This window comes from Panthera uncia, chromosome D1 (genome assembly GCF_023721935.1).
Source record: "Panthera uncia isolate 11264 chromosome D1, Puncia_PCG_1.0, whole genome shotgun sequence".
Taxonomy (NCBI): Eukaryota; Metazoa; Chordata; class Mammalia; order Carnivora; family Felidae; genus Panthera; species Panthera uncia.
The window spans coordinates 66126102-66141452 of NC_064808.1; the positions used below are offsets into that span (position 1 = coordinate 66126102).

General features: G+C 43.0%; 1 pseudogene; it reads right to left on the reverse strand.

Moving 5' to 3' along the window:
• Positions 1-10240: 10240 nt before the first annotated feature.
• Positions 10241-10306, reverse strand: LOC125917429 (uncharacterized; annotated as a pseudogene).
• Positions 10307-15351: the final 5045 nt, after the last annotated feature.

The window sequence follows — 15351 nt, forward strand, 5'->3', positions numbered from 1 at the left end:
TGCGTTGTAATTACCTGCAATTACCTGTGTATGCTTCTGTCTCCTCCTCAGATGAAGTTTAATGGATACTGTGTCTTATTGTCCTTGGATCTTCATAACCTGGCATATGCCTGGCCCATAGCAGATGGTCAGAAAACTTTGTGGGATGAATAACTTGCATTTGTATAGCACATTAGAATTTATAAAGTGTTGGTGCACTCATGTATTCTTCATGGTAACCCTAGAATATAACTACTACTATTTTCCCCACTCAACAGATGAGGCAATTGATGCTCAGTGACTCAATTATCTCACAGCCAATAATTGATAAAATCAGTACTCACACCCAAGTAATCCAATTCGTAGTCTGTGCTTCTTCCTCTATACCACACTGGTCTTCATTTAGCCTATGGGGGAGGGGGATAGAAGGAAAATTATTCTAAAGAATAGAATGCGGGGCGCCTGGGTGGCTCAGTCAGTTAAGCGTCCGGCTTCGATTCAGGTCATGATCTCACAGTCTGTGGGTTCGAGCCCCGTGTCAGGCTCTGTGCTGACAGCTCAGAGCCTGGAGCCTGTTTCGGATTCTGTGTCTCCCTCTTCCTCTGACCCTCCCCTGTTCATGCTCTCTCTCTCTCTCTCTGTCTCAAAAATAAATAAATGTTAAAAAAAATTAAAAAAATAAAAGATAAAAAAATAAAGAATAGAATGCTGTTCAATCATGATGGAGCTCCATAGAAGGGACAGTGGACAAGAACGTGATTCATTTAGGAATAGGCCAGGTCTCTGTGGGTTTTCCCATACCCCATATGCAATGTCTCATTTAATCATCACAAACCCAAAACAGAAAATCAATCATTATTCTTCCCACTTCACAGATGACAAAACCAAGGCAAGATCTCACATACGTTAAATAATAGAGCTGGGACACAAGCAAATGTACTCAAACTCCTAGTTTAAGGCTCTTCTTGTAAAACTCAAACTGCTTCATTTTCTTAGTACTAGACAGCTGAGTTTGGGGGTCAGATAGAATTCCTGATTCCAGCAGGGACACACAGGGCAAGATATAACAGAGTCTCAGACAATGAGCAGATGTGACTAATGCAAGGACACTACCTGTGTAGCTACGTAACACATCACGCTCATACTGAGCTCTAGTCACTGATTCTCAGGTGCAGGGTCCAGGGTTTTACAATATCCCTTCTATCAGTGAAAGGAAATAGCTTGCAGTTAGCTTTGAGTCATTTTCAGTTTGCACATCTTTAAAATGGGAAAAATAATTATAGTGATGGTTAAATGAGATGATGTATGTAAAATGGCTGGCATGTAATATCCATTTTATATACTGTGAGCATGTAAATATATAAATATTCCTCCCCCTTCTGACATTATTGCTATGGGACATTTTTAGGACAGGAGCACATATCATTTTGTGAGACTCTCTTCCCCTCATAAGCTGAAGTCTTAGAGCAACAGTAAAAAGCAGAAGGAAAGGAGAATATTTCTGAGGGTCTGCATAGTCTCCAGCCTGAAGGGAGCTCTGCAGTGAGATTTCTGCTTTATGTCAGCTGTGCAGTGGGGCAGGAAGACCTCCATTCTTTGAGGGCAGGTATCAAGCTGAAGAGAAGAAGCCCCAGCTGTTCTGTGGGACCTGATGGAATGTGCCTCGGGGCTGCCTGACGCCTTGCTGGGTTGGGTAAACTTGGCCTGTTGTTTTCCATCCAAGAGACCTTTCACCTTGAGGGCTCAGTGACCAGAAAAACATTCCAGAAGCCAATAATTTCTCATTCTCCAGGGAGCCAGGGAGAAGACAGTTTCTGGACTGGACGCTGGGGACAAACCCATGAACTATGAGTGGGCCTCTGTGCTGAGGACTCCGTCTGATCCCAGGAAATGCAGTGGGGTTCCATGTGCTAGAAGACATAGCTTCCTGCCAGGAAAAGGATCTGGGCTTTGTCTTCACACACGCCAACATTTAGATGTGGCTGTCTAGGGTTTCATGGATGGGCTGTGGAGATGGCCAATCCCCAGCTGGAAGTCAGAGTGAGCCTCTTTCAGTCCTGTTCAATGTAATTCAGAGCAATTAAACCACTAAGTCAGAACCTACCAGGTGCAGACCTTTGAGAAAGCAGATGATGCTATGGAAAGGCCATAGGCTTTGAAGCTGGAGAGTCTTCTCTTGAAGACTTGGGAAAGATATTTAACCTCTTTGAGCCTCAGTTTCTTTATCTGTAGAGTAAGATGAATAGTAATGCCTGCTCTGCAGTGCTGAGATAAGGATTAAATGAAGTTGTCATGTATAAAGGGTATAGAAAAGTGCCTGCTGCCTGATCAGTGCTCAACAAACCAATCTTTATTATCAAGTTTCATGGGGAAATGGATGAGAGGTGAAAACAGCCACAGTTAGAAAGACAGTACATGTAAAATTCAATGTAACTAGTTTGATTTTTTTCAACCAGTGTATATTGTGAAACTTCCTAAGTGCTAGTGACTAAATGGGGGGGGGGGAGCTATAAGAACAATGGCCTCAACCTATAAGAACTCAGAATTTTGCCCCTGAGATGGACAAGTAAGCAAACACTTTCTATTAGACTTGTAAGCCATCCAAGGTAAACAATAGAAAATGTTGTCAGAGCAGAGTGGAGGAGGTGCTCACATTTTCAGAAGGAGTTAGAAGAGGCCTTGCTGAGGAACCAACCATTGGGCTCCATTGGCTGAGTCTTAAAATATGAACGAGAAAGAGTTCACCAGGTGAAATGAGTTGGAGAAAGTCATTGCTGACCTTGGGGACAGTGTGTGGGAAAAACATAGGCACAAACGAGCTTGGTTGGAAGAATGAGAACCAGGGAGTAACTGAATAAAAGGGACATGATAAAGGACCATCAGTCCTGAGAGATACTAAAAAGATCTTGTTTGCCTGCTAAAGGGGTAGGACTTTGCTCTGGGGACAAAGGGGGTTTTAAAGCAAAAATGAGATGATTAATTTGTTTTTAGGAAAGATAACTGGGTGAAGGATGGTGTGCAAAGGGGAAATACTGGAGGCTGGGAGACTGGAAGCATATGAAGATAAGAAGCTCATCTGGGTTACATAATCAGGAAGTTGGTAGGGTCTCAGGAAGAGAGGCTAGACCTCTTGGCTCCTGGTTTGAGCTTTTTCGATTAGATGGCTCCTCCTTCCACATCTTTGAAACCTGCCTACTAAGGCAAACCTTGACCTAAAATTACAGTGCTCATGTGAACAGGAAAATAAAGCATACCACATTGCAACTATGTTTGATTTGGACCAAGGCATCTGCTTTTTATCTATGGTTCACCACAGCATTAAAACATGTTCAACATTTTTCTGAGCATTTACTCCCTGAGGTCTGTATTCCTAAAGAGAATGCAAGTTCATATTGATTTGGGCAAATCATCCATCCACTTGCTCAGTTCATCCATCCATGTGTCCATCCACAGAACCACAGAAATACATCAGCAGCTACTGTTCTAGTCTGGCTATGTCCTGGGGATAGAGATGGAAGGTAGTCTCTGCCCTCAGAAAGCTCATAGCCTGGCAGAGGCAGAGACAGGAAAGTCAACAGACAGGGACAATCCAGTGTGGTGTGTGCTAACCCAGTGAGAGAGATGTACTGATTTCTATGGGAGCGTGAAGCAGGCATACTCAACAGCCATCAGGGAAGTAGAGGACACTTGTTTAAGCCTTGAAGGGCAAAAAAGAAGAGGGTGCAGAGGTACTCTGAGTAGAAGGAAGAGCATGTGCTACTTGGGGTTACAGTGCAGGGACAGGAATGATTAGAACTGGAGACTTCAACAAGTCTTCTAGCCCTGAAGCCAAACACATGCTTTGCCTATTTTAATCAAATAAACCACATTAATCCAGATTTAACTTATGGCTTCCATCTGGGACCTCACTGCACACGACTAAGCCAGTGTCCACTTTCCCCCAAATTACCAAATAGGCAAAGTTTGTTTGGCATTTTCTGACCGCCTTTTTCAGGGCCAGTCTCAGGACACCTCCAACTCTGGACCCTGTGCCCTAAGTTGTTCCTCCAAACCAAGAGCCCTCTTCACGCACCCCCCTCAGGGGCCCAAGTCCCAGTCTGTCTATTCTCACTCACTTCCCTATCAACTCTTAGCTTGTGGGATAAATTCTGCCCAGCTTTTGGATGGTGTGACCTTGTGAACCTGAAAGGCTGCTGCACATTTTACTTGTTCGTAAGCACCAGCCAGCTTAAAGCATTCACCTGTCAGAGGTATCTGTACTCAACATTGTCTTTCCTCACTTTACCTGTCCTCTGTGAGGTATGTGACCTCATCATTCCTTCACTCATGGTTTTCTATGAAATCCCTGTCTCTGGGGTTACCTCCTACTTCTCCCGCAGCCCCATTCATAAAGCTCTATCATAACACTTCTCAAACATACAGAGTTTTAACCATATCCTTATTTTCGCCTTCATACTGGACAAAAAGCTCTGTCCTACTCACTTTTCTTTCCCCAGATCCTGCACATAGTGGCACTAATAAACATTGCATGGATGAATGAATTAGTAAAGGAATGGACTGAAGTCTCTAGAACAAACTTCTGCCAGTGGAATGCCATTCTAGAGTTAAGAACAGCAAACATAAGAGGCAGGGTGGAGAACCAACTTTTGAGACTTTCAGTACCCCCTCTGAGCTAAGGTTAGTTGTGAGGAAGGCAATGCTGCTCCTGACAACAGAGAGAAGGCAGCATTTTATATCTTGATTTCTTTGGGCCCTGTCTGGCCTCATTTCTCCAGGCCCATTTCTTTGGGCCTGTGCTACTTTGTATGGCTCTTATTCATGAACTTGGAACTATTAATGACACAACAGCAGCTGATATTATACTTGACCCGAATTATGTTTTAGCACTAATGTGCAATTTCACAGAAGAGAAGGACTCAATTGAAGTTAATACTCGCTAAAAAGAAAATGAGTGGTCCCTGGCTTATTATTAGAAAAATCCTAGCCTTTGGTCTGAATTTTTTTCTAGTTTTACTGAGAAATAATTGCCGTACATCATTGTATAAGTTTAGGGTGCACAGCATGATGGTTTGATTTACATATATTGTGAAATGATGACCACAGTAAGCTAAGCTATCATCTGTCTTCTCATATAGATACAGTATGAAGAAAAGAATAAAGGGGAACAGGTTATCTCCTCATGATGAGAACTCTTAGGATTTATACCCTGAACAGCTTTCCTGTGTGTGATCTGACAGTGTTAGCTATAGTCACCATGTGATGCATTACATCCCTAGTACTTCTTTATCTTATAGCTGGAAGTCTGTACCCTTTGACCACTTTCCTCTAATTCTCCCTACCAACCCCCGCGTCTGCTAACAAGTCTGATCTTCTTTTATTATTTTATGGGTTTTTTTTGCATTTTTTTCTCAATTCCACATATAAGTGAGATCGTGTAATAGTTGTCTTTCTCTGTCTGACTTATTTCACTTAGCATAGTGCCTTCAAAGTCTATCCATGTTGTCGCAAATGGTAGAATCTCCTGGATTTTTTTACAGCTGAATAATATTGCATTGTATATAGATACCACAACTTCTTTATCCATCCATCCACTGATGGACACTTAGGTTGTTTCCATGTCTTGGCTATTGTAAATAATGCCTCCATGAACATGGGGGTGTAGGTATCTTTTCACATTAGTGTTTTTGTTACCTTTGGCTCTATTCCCAGATTATAGAGGCAGGTTGGAGAACCAATTTTTTATTAGGATCCAAAAATACTAAAAAGCCTGACTGATTAGACATGTAAAGCACATGCTGAGTGTCCTCAGCCAAAGGCAAATATGAGAAAAGTCAAACAGTGTATAGTAAACAAATAAATGAATCACAGTGTTGGGTAAACTGCTGTTTGGCACCAATCCATGATCACAGACCAAGAAGTGTCTCTGCAAAAATGTGAAAAATATCTGGAAAAGATGTGGAAAATATCTCAAAAACAGATCTGAATTGGACCTGTAGTCTTGACTACAACTGAACTTTGTCCCACACGAGTAATACATGATGTTTTCCTTTAGTACATATTTGTTCACTAATCTGTCTATGGATCATGGGTGAGGCTGCTTCCTGCAAAGTGAACTGCACTCTGTGGTGGCCTTGGTCATTGTTGTGCATGGCCAGCTGGGGCCAGGCTGACCCACGGCCATGGGAAGCAAAGGTAATCGAATCTGGCTGCTTAGTGCAGTGGAATGGGACCAGGGCCAGGAGCTGGGGGCCCTGGGTCAAATAGTTGCAGACCACATGTAATATTCTTTAAAAGGCCTTGGCCTTCCACATGCATTAGCATGCAACTGACTACAGACTGTTTATTTAGTCTAATGTCCAATTTGACATTTAATTACAACAAACTTCTTTAATTCATGGAATCGCTTATTCCATGGTGAAAGTCACCTTGTGAATATTAGGGATAAAACGGTAGGAAAGACTTAGGCCTAAGTTTTCTAAAATCTGTCAGATAACTAGCTTTGTGTGCTAAGTTCTAGGCATAAAAAGAGCTACAAAAAATTAACAGACACAAATCCTCCTGCTCTCAAGGAGTTGAGAGTCAAGGAAGCAACATTAGTGATGTTATACCTATAAAATAAGGTAGAAGGAGAAAGTAACAATAGCTAGCATTTATTAAACACTGACTGTGGGCAAGGCACTATTCTAAATGCTTTACATGTACTGGCTCATTTATTATTTTTATATTAAATATAATTTGTTGTCAAATTGGTTTCCAAACAATACCCAGTGCTCATCCCAACAGGTGCCCTCCTCAATGCCCATCACCCACTTTCCCCTGTCCCCTACCCCCACCCCCATCAATCCTCAGTTTGTTCTCAGTGTTTAAGAGTCTCTTATAGTTTGCCTCCTCCCTCTCTGTAATGTTTTCCCCCACCTTCCTCTCCCCCATGGTCTTCTGTTAAGTTTCTCAGGATCCACATATGAGTCAAAATACATGGTATGTGTCTTTCTCTGACTGACTTATTTTACTTAGCATAATACCCTCCAGTTCCATCCATGTTACTACAAATGGCCAGATTTCATTCTTTCTCATTGCCAAGTAGTATTCCATTGTATATATAAACCACATCTTCTTTATCCATTCATCAGTTGATGGACATTTAGGTTCTTTCTATAATTTGGCTATTGTTGAAATGCTGCTATAAACATTGGGGTACAAGTACCCCTATGCATCTACCCTATGACCCAGCAATAGTGCTGCTAGGAATGTACTGGCTCATTTAAACCTAACAAAACCCTTATGAAGTAGGTGCTCCCATTAGCTCCATTTTACAGATGAGGAAACTGAGACATGGAGAGGCTTATAAATTGCCCAAGATCACACACAGCTAAGGCGCCAGTAGGGATTTGAACTCAAGTGGTAGGACTGCAGATCCTGTGCACAACCACTGTGCTATTGTGGGTGCCAGGAGCATCTGAGAGGTGCACATCAGAAGCTCATATCTCAGTTCTGGGAGCTCAGTTGATGGAGATATTCAATGCATCCTTGGAGAAAGATTACCCAGACTTTGTAGAGACATAACATTACTAAGCCTTGAAGGATGGGGAGGATTTGAACATATAAATGTTGGCAGTGAGAGTGGAGGAAGAATTTAGAGAAAAGGAAAGAAAGGTTTCCAGGTTGAGAGCAGCATTAGTAAAATATGAAGCAGTGATCACACAGGATCTGAGGAAACAGCCGAGGTCAGTCTGGTTGTATCAGAATGTGTGAAAACATGGGAATGCAAGCTGATGCAGCCACTCTGGAAAACAGTATGGAGGTTCCTCAAAAAACTAAAAACAGAACTACACTACTAAGCATTTATCCATGGGATAGAGGTGTGCTGTTTTGAAGGGACACATGCACCCCCATGTTTATAGCAGCACTATCAACAATAGCCAAAGTATGGAAAGAGCCCAAATGTCCATCGATGGATGAATGGATAAAGAAGATGTGGTATATATATATATATATATATATATATATATATACACACACACATACACAGTGGAGTATTACTCGACAATTGAAAAGAATGAAATCTTGCCATTTGCAACTACGTAGATGGAACTGGACGGTATTATGCTAAGCAAAATTAGTCAGTCAGAGAAAGACAAAAATCATATGACTTCCCTCATATGAGGACTTTTTTTTTATTAAAAAAAATTTTTTTTAACGATTATTTATTTTTGAGACAGAGAGAGACAGAGCATGAACGGGGGAGGGGCAGAGAGAGAGGGAGACACAGAATCTGAAGCAGGCTTCAGACTCTGAGCCATCAGCCCAGAGCCCGGCGCGGGGCTTGAACTCATGGACCGCGAGATCGTGACCTGAGCTGAAGTCGGACGCTTAACCGACTGAGCCACCCAGGTGCCCCATCATATGAGGACTTTAAGAGGCAAAACAGATGAACATAAGGGAAGGGAAACAAAAATAATATAAAAACAGGGGGACAAAACAGAAGAGACTCATAAATATGGAGAACAAACAGGGTTACAGGAGGGGTTGTGAGAGGGGGGATGGGCTAAGTGGGTAAGGGGAACTAAGGAAACTACTCCTGAAATCATTGTTGCACTATATGCTAACTAATTTGGATGTAAATTTTAAAAAATAAAAAAAAATTAAATTAAAAAAAAAATGTGTGAAAACAAAGGAGTGGGAGAGGGCTGCAGGGACAGTTGGGGCTAGACCTGAAAGGTGTGCTCCCAAAGATGATCTTTACCCACCTATTCCCTGCACTTTGCCAAACTGATGAGCTTATCACCAAAAATCACTCACAGAGAAACTTTGAAACTAAAAATGAACAAATGAGAGAATTAAAAAAAAAAAAGGTCACTTTCCCCCAAAGATGAGTAAGCACAAGAAAACTCAAGTTCTGTGTCCAGTTTTCTGCTTGTCAGCTACGACATTGTGAATAACCTTCCCAATGTTCCAGATCAGCTATACTTTGTCAAACTACTGGATAAATAAGCGTACATTTCATAGTAAAGATGGTAGTTAGATTCTTGGCAATAATTCCTGATAATTCTGAAGGGTTCTAGGCCTTCGTTAGAAACAGGGGTTTGACTTGCTGTTGTTGCTATGCAAAAGAAAAAATAATTCCAGGTACTTATTTTAGAATTGGTAGGGCCTTTTCAAACCATGTAAACTATGCCCACTTATTTTGCCAAAGAAGTAAAAAAAGTTTAAAGGTTAAATGGACTTACTCAAAGCCACCCAGAAAATCAATAGCAGAATCATTTTTTGAACACAAAATTTGGGGGAAGCAAAAAAAAAAATGCTTTTATTGCACATTCGTAAAATCTACATATAGAATGTATCCAGTGTTCTGTCCCACTCCTCATCCATGAATCTTTGAAATTTAGTTAAAAACAAAATCCCAACAAGAAGTTTTTAAAAATGTTGAACACAAATTTTATTTATACTTACAAAAGTGGTCTTTGTAAATATATATACCATGCTACAAAATAATTCAGTAGAGCTATTAAAATTAACTATAGCTGACTCTGAGCGCTTGTTCTGTGGCAAGCATCGTACTGAGCATTTCAAGTGCATTATCTCATGTCATGAGGACAACAACCCTCACAAAGGTACTACTGTGATCCTCATTATATGCTCGAGGAAACTGAGAGATTTAGTAACTTGCTCCAGCTTATATAGCTAGTGAGGACTAGTCTGGAGTCAGGCTGCCTGACACTGCTATTAACTGTTAAAATAACCTCTGTAGCTGTAGTGGATGACACTTACCTGTACCAGTAAATTGAAATTGTCCAGCCAAGGTGTAGAAACCAGAAGATTTTCTGTAAAAAATGTTACCTTTAACTGGGAGCCTCTGGGGAAATAACACTTCTAACAGAACTTCTTATCTGTATGCCACAGCCAACCATTTTTGCTGCACTTTGTTGAAGAAACAGATGCCTGCAGTTTATCACCATCAGAATCCCAGTGGCCATTAATGACTGTTAGCAGCCTGCAGCCTGCAGCCTGCCCAGTGCTGTGCCCATCAAACATTGCCCCGCCATGAGTGGAGCCTGCTTGAGTAGCCTGAAAGCCTGGGCAGAGGTCTAGGGTCTTGAGAAGCAGTACTTTGGCTTGCCTCAGGCCCCGCGTTCTGCCCCACCTGGCCTCACCTGTCATCCCACTGACCGCAGACCCCATTCACTGTATTTAGGAAATGGCCTTTGGCTCTCCTGCTTCCTGTCTGTTCTACGGCCATTACGCTTCTTTTTTTTTTTTTTTTTAAATTATGGAACGCTTCACAAATTCCTGTGTCACCCTTGTGCAGGGGCCATGTTAATCTTCTCTTGCCACTACCCTTCTTTGGACATCCATCAAGCATCCAGGACTGCTCTAAGCTTCCTATTTCCTCATGCACCTTCTTGACGCCTTCCAGTCCATCCTCCCCTCTGCTACCAGAATGATCCTCCAAACCTGATCACGTCAATCCTCTCTTCTGAACTCTGTGATGGCTTCAAGTTGCCTACAAAGTAGAAATCACACTCCGAAGCATGACATTCAATATCCTTCACAGTCCTTACCTTCTGGCACTCAACAAATATTTGGTCAATCAGTGAATGCTCTCTTCTTTAAAATCCTGTTAGCAAACATTCTCTCCACATGTTATTCAACCATCCAATTTATTAAGTATCCACAATGTGTTGAATTTTGAGAATTTACTGGGTTTTTCCCCCATAGGATAATGGGATAACAGACATAGTTATGGACACAGAATCTGGAGACCTGGGTTCAAGTGCCACTCTGGCCCTTTCTCTGTATGTGGAAAGTAATTTTCTTCCTCTAGCCTCAGTTTCTCCATTTGTGTAAAAGAAAGTAGATCTACACGATCTCAAAGGCTCTTACAGCCCATGTCTGTACTGGTCCCTGATATTAGAATCCCTTGAAGGAGGAACCAAGAATGTTAGACCCTAGGCAGCCTAAAATGTGTGTCCCACAGCTGAATCCTGTGCTCAGCAGCTTCAAGACATCCTACTTTACCCATGTCCTCACTTCAGCATAGTCTCTCAGAATCTCCTGACTGGCTCTATACTAAATTATAGCACTGACATTCACATCTTCAGTGTATTAGACCTGGAGCTGAGACAATAGAGCTCTTAGAGACTTCAGCTATGATCTCATCTTCTGACCAAGATTTTTTTTCTTGGCCTGTGATTGCTCAGCCCTAACGGGGGTGGGGAAGCAGGGAGCCCCTACTCCAGGAAGTACTGGTGCTCACTCAGCATACCATAGGTCTGAAATTGGAGCAGGAACTTGTGTGGGCCGGCAGAAACCTTGTAGGCTCCTGTGGGAAAGAGAGGAAGAATCTAGGCAAGCCCGGGAGAAACAATCCCGAGAGCAAAGAGACCTGAAGAGATGGAAGGCAGCAGGGTTGGTGTAAGGGAGAACTCCTTTATTGAGAAGCTTCTGCATACCAGGCACTTCTAATCTGGGCTACCATTTTGCAAGGCAGGTATTATCCTATTTCCAAAGCTCAAAGAGATTCACTTTTCCAGAACCACATGACTAGGGAGTAGCTGTGGGATTCAAACCTAGGTCTTCAAAGATCTGTGTTTTTTCTTTCACACACCCTGAGAAGCATCTTGGAGAAACTTAGGAAGTCTTGAGAGTAAAGCTTGACCCTCAGGGAATACTTACCAGATGGTTCTTTCTAGGAAATGGGCAAAATACTAATGGGCTAATATTTCATCCCAAATGACCAGTACTAACCATGAGAAAAGGTAATGTTATAATCACCAAAGGAAATAGCTTTAGGTCATAAATGAATGTTGTCTTTTGGGGGGATGTAGAATGACGTTGTTAATTCCTTGAACATGAATGTGACTAATAAACTAGGTGTGGTATCAGTCATCTTGTCCACACAGCTGTCTGGGTACGCTAATCTGTGGTTTGAGTCTCAGTTGCTGTCTGCCCAGTGGCGTGCTACACTCTAATCTCCTGGGTTCACAGTTAGCTTGACAGTTTTGCTGAGTCTGACTCACTTGCTCCCAGCCTCAATTGTTCTGTGCCAGTGCAGACTTCTTTTACAGTTGGCCTACTTAGAAACACAGGATGTTAGTGTTGGAAGGGAGCTACCTTAAAAGTCACCTAGTATAACCCCCTATCTTACAAATGAGTTCACGGGTCCCAGACGAGGTTTGGCGATATCTGAACTCGGGTGGGTTTAAGTGGGAGGCATGGTGGACCTCAGCAACATGGGCCTGTCTGACAGGAGGAGGAAGCTGGGATCAAGCAGCACTGGAGCTGGCCATACTAACACTGCTGCAGGATATGGGGGACCAGGGCACGGGGAGCAGACCCAGCCCCCTGGAAGAATGGGTTGGAAGAGGAAAACAGAGCGTCGGATCCCAGCCAAGCAGTCTGGAGTTTAGGGCAAGGCTTCTGTCCCAGCAGGGAAATGTAGGGCTGAGTAAGGGAATTAGGCTGCAGGTCAGTTGTGAGGACTGGGCTGACATGGCAAGGAGGGGGATGGGTATGAAGAGAAAAGTCCTAACTCAGAGCCTACCAGGCAGTGCAGAGTTCACCAGAGCACAATAAAGTCCAGATTAGTGTCAGCACACACCACCCCCATGGTGGGTGGTAGCTGATGAACTTCTCACTCTTCAGGAAGGCTCCAGACTGCAAACAACTCCATGCCATAGCTGGGAAACCAGGGAAGGCATCCCTGAATTACTCCATCCATTCTGCATCCAGATGTCTCTTGGATATCCCTTTCCTCCATTTCTACTGTCATCATCCTGAGCCCTGGTCATCACTCCCCACCCCCCCGAATTACTGCAGTAGAATTTTATTCTACCTGCACTCTTTCTAAATATTCTTCTCATTGTCACCAGAGGCATGTTTCTATGACATGTGAGGTTGTCACTTGCTTTCTATACATGTTGGATGACCTGCCATTGCCTACCAGCCTTTCTCAACTGGGCTTCCACGTGACCATCAACCCCTACAGAAAATTATTTGAGTCACTGTTTTCTCAGTTATCTCCCCAGGATGGTGCATAACTGGTATTGTTCTAGGTACAAAGGGAAGAAATTCATTTGTACAGGGGATGCCTAAGGTCAAGAGGGCTTAGTTTTCTTTTTAATTTTTTTAATGTTTATTCAGTTTTGAGAGATAGAGAGTGTGAGCAGGGGAGGGGCAGAGAGAGAGGGGAGATACACAATCCAAAGCATTTTCCAGGCTCCGAGCTGTCAGCACAGAGCCCGATGTGGGGCTCAAACTCATGAACCGTGAGATCATAACCTGAGCCAAAGTCGGCTGCTCAACCGACTGAGCCACCCAGGCACCCCAAGAGGGTTTAGTTTTCTTGTGGAACCCTGGCTGAAGAAGGGCTGATGAGAATACAGCCCAGATGTTGAAGCCTGGCACTCAAGGTCCCACACAGCCTCAGTCCAACTTCTCTGAGCCTCATTTCTTGCCCTCCCTACCATACATCCCATGCTCTGACCATACCAAACTCTTCTCATTTCTCCATCATTTGATTTTGTTCACATCTTAATGTTCTTCCTTCCACGTCTCCTTCTTGGCCTTACAAAACCTTCACCTTCCTCCAAAGGCCAGCTCAGATGTCACCTCCTCTCTGAAGTGGTGCCTCTATGACCCTTAAAGACTGATTAAATTATCCCCCCCTCTGTGTACCCTTATTTTGTGTATATGTGAGCCACTGTAGAGGACATTGTTCCTGGTGGAGGTTTACATCTCTGTGTGACCTACAAAACTTAGACTTTCTGCACAGCAGGCCACATCCCCCATACTCCCCTGACATGAATAGATGTTTATCAAACTGAACAGCCCAGAGCTCCCTGGGTGATCAAAAACAATGCTGATTCTGGAACACAGGACTCTTGACTCTTATTGTGTATTGTTATTTGGGTTTCCACATGACACTAGATCAACTGTTAAACATGCCAATTTTAGATATGCAGGTTTGCATGGTAATAGTGTGGGCTGGGAGAAAACTTCTGGAATAATTACTGTCTGAGTGAGGGAGTAACAGCTGGTAGGTCCCACTATGAAGGCAGAGTGGAGCCCAAATGATGTCAAGTAAAGTACCAGAGGAGACTCCATCAGGAGTATGCATAGCACCAGCTTTATAATTTCTCTAGAAAAAAAAGAGAAAGAAATGAAGGAGAAATCGTAGATGGTAGGGCTAATTGAAGGCCACATATGTCGAGAACTGTGTCTGAAATGAGTCATCAAAGCTAAAATCTGATAATAAAGAGAAGGTACACTTGTATAGTGCAGAATGATGTCACATAAGTGATCTCATTTAATTCTCAGAATAACCCTGTGGTCGTGGGGGGTGGGGGGGGTGGAGTGAAGGTGTTTGTAGTTTTGTTACAGCCCTTCCTTTACAGAGGAGACAATTAAGGCTCAGAAAGAAGTGACGTGTCAAACACCCACTGTCCCTAAGTGAGGCAGCTGGAACTAGAAGACAAGCTTGCCTGTCCCAGGTCCAGAGCCGCATTCACTTTGTTTAAGAACAGGGAGGCGGCTCCTCTGCTCTAAAAGCTGACGGCTTTTATAAAATCAAATAGGATGACATATAGAGGATTTTCTGAGCTGTGACTCAGAGGGACTCTCCATAAACTCAAGACTTTTCTAGGCTGTTTTCAGATGAAGATAGAAAACCATTAGTCAGCTGACTTGCAGGGAGTTGGCTGATACAGAGCAATTCTTGGCCTGAATTGGGCAAAACTCTGACTTGACTAAAGAATCTGGGACAGGACAGGAGAGCAGAGGGTGGTTTGTTTTTTACCTGCCTGTGGCTCCAGGGGGTATACAGGACAGTGGATGAGGGCCACTGCTGTTGCACTTTTTGGTCAGCTTGGCATGCAGAAAGTGTCCAGAAGCTGGAATGGATGAACTGAGACCACAAGAGGTCGCTCAGCTGGTCTCTCCCTCTCAGACTTCTCCAGGAACCCTGAAAACCGTGAACTCTTAGAATCTAAGTACCACTGTCCAAAGCTCTGCGGATGATCCCTTCTGTAGTTGTTTAGCCTCTGTGGTATGTGTTTCCTGTCTTCCCAACAAAACCGTAAGGCCCTCAGGGGCACAGAGTTGATTTAAATAACTTTGTACTCCACTGTCTGGTGCTCTGAATATTTCAAACAAATCTCAGGAAATGGCCTTTTGGTTACAATAAAGATTTCAAATTTATTAGAAACATCTTCTATATGACTCCATGGAATGAGATTCCTTGATTTGTCTTCCCTCTCCTTCAAAAGTTACCTAGATCATTTGTTTAATCCTCATCTATTCATTCTATGCCAGCATGTATTGAGGGTCCACTATTGTGCTAGGTGCTACTACATGTTAGGCCCTATGCTAGGTGCT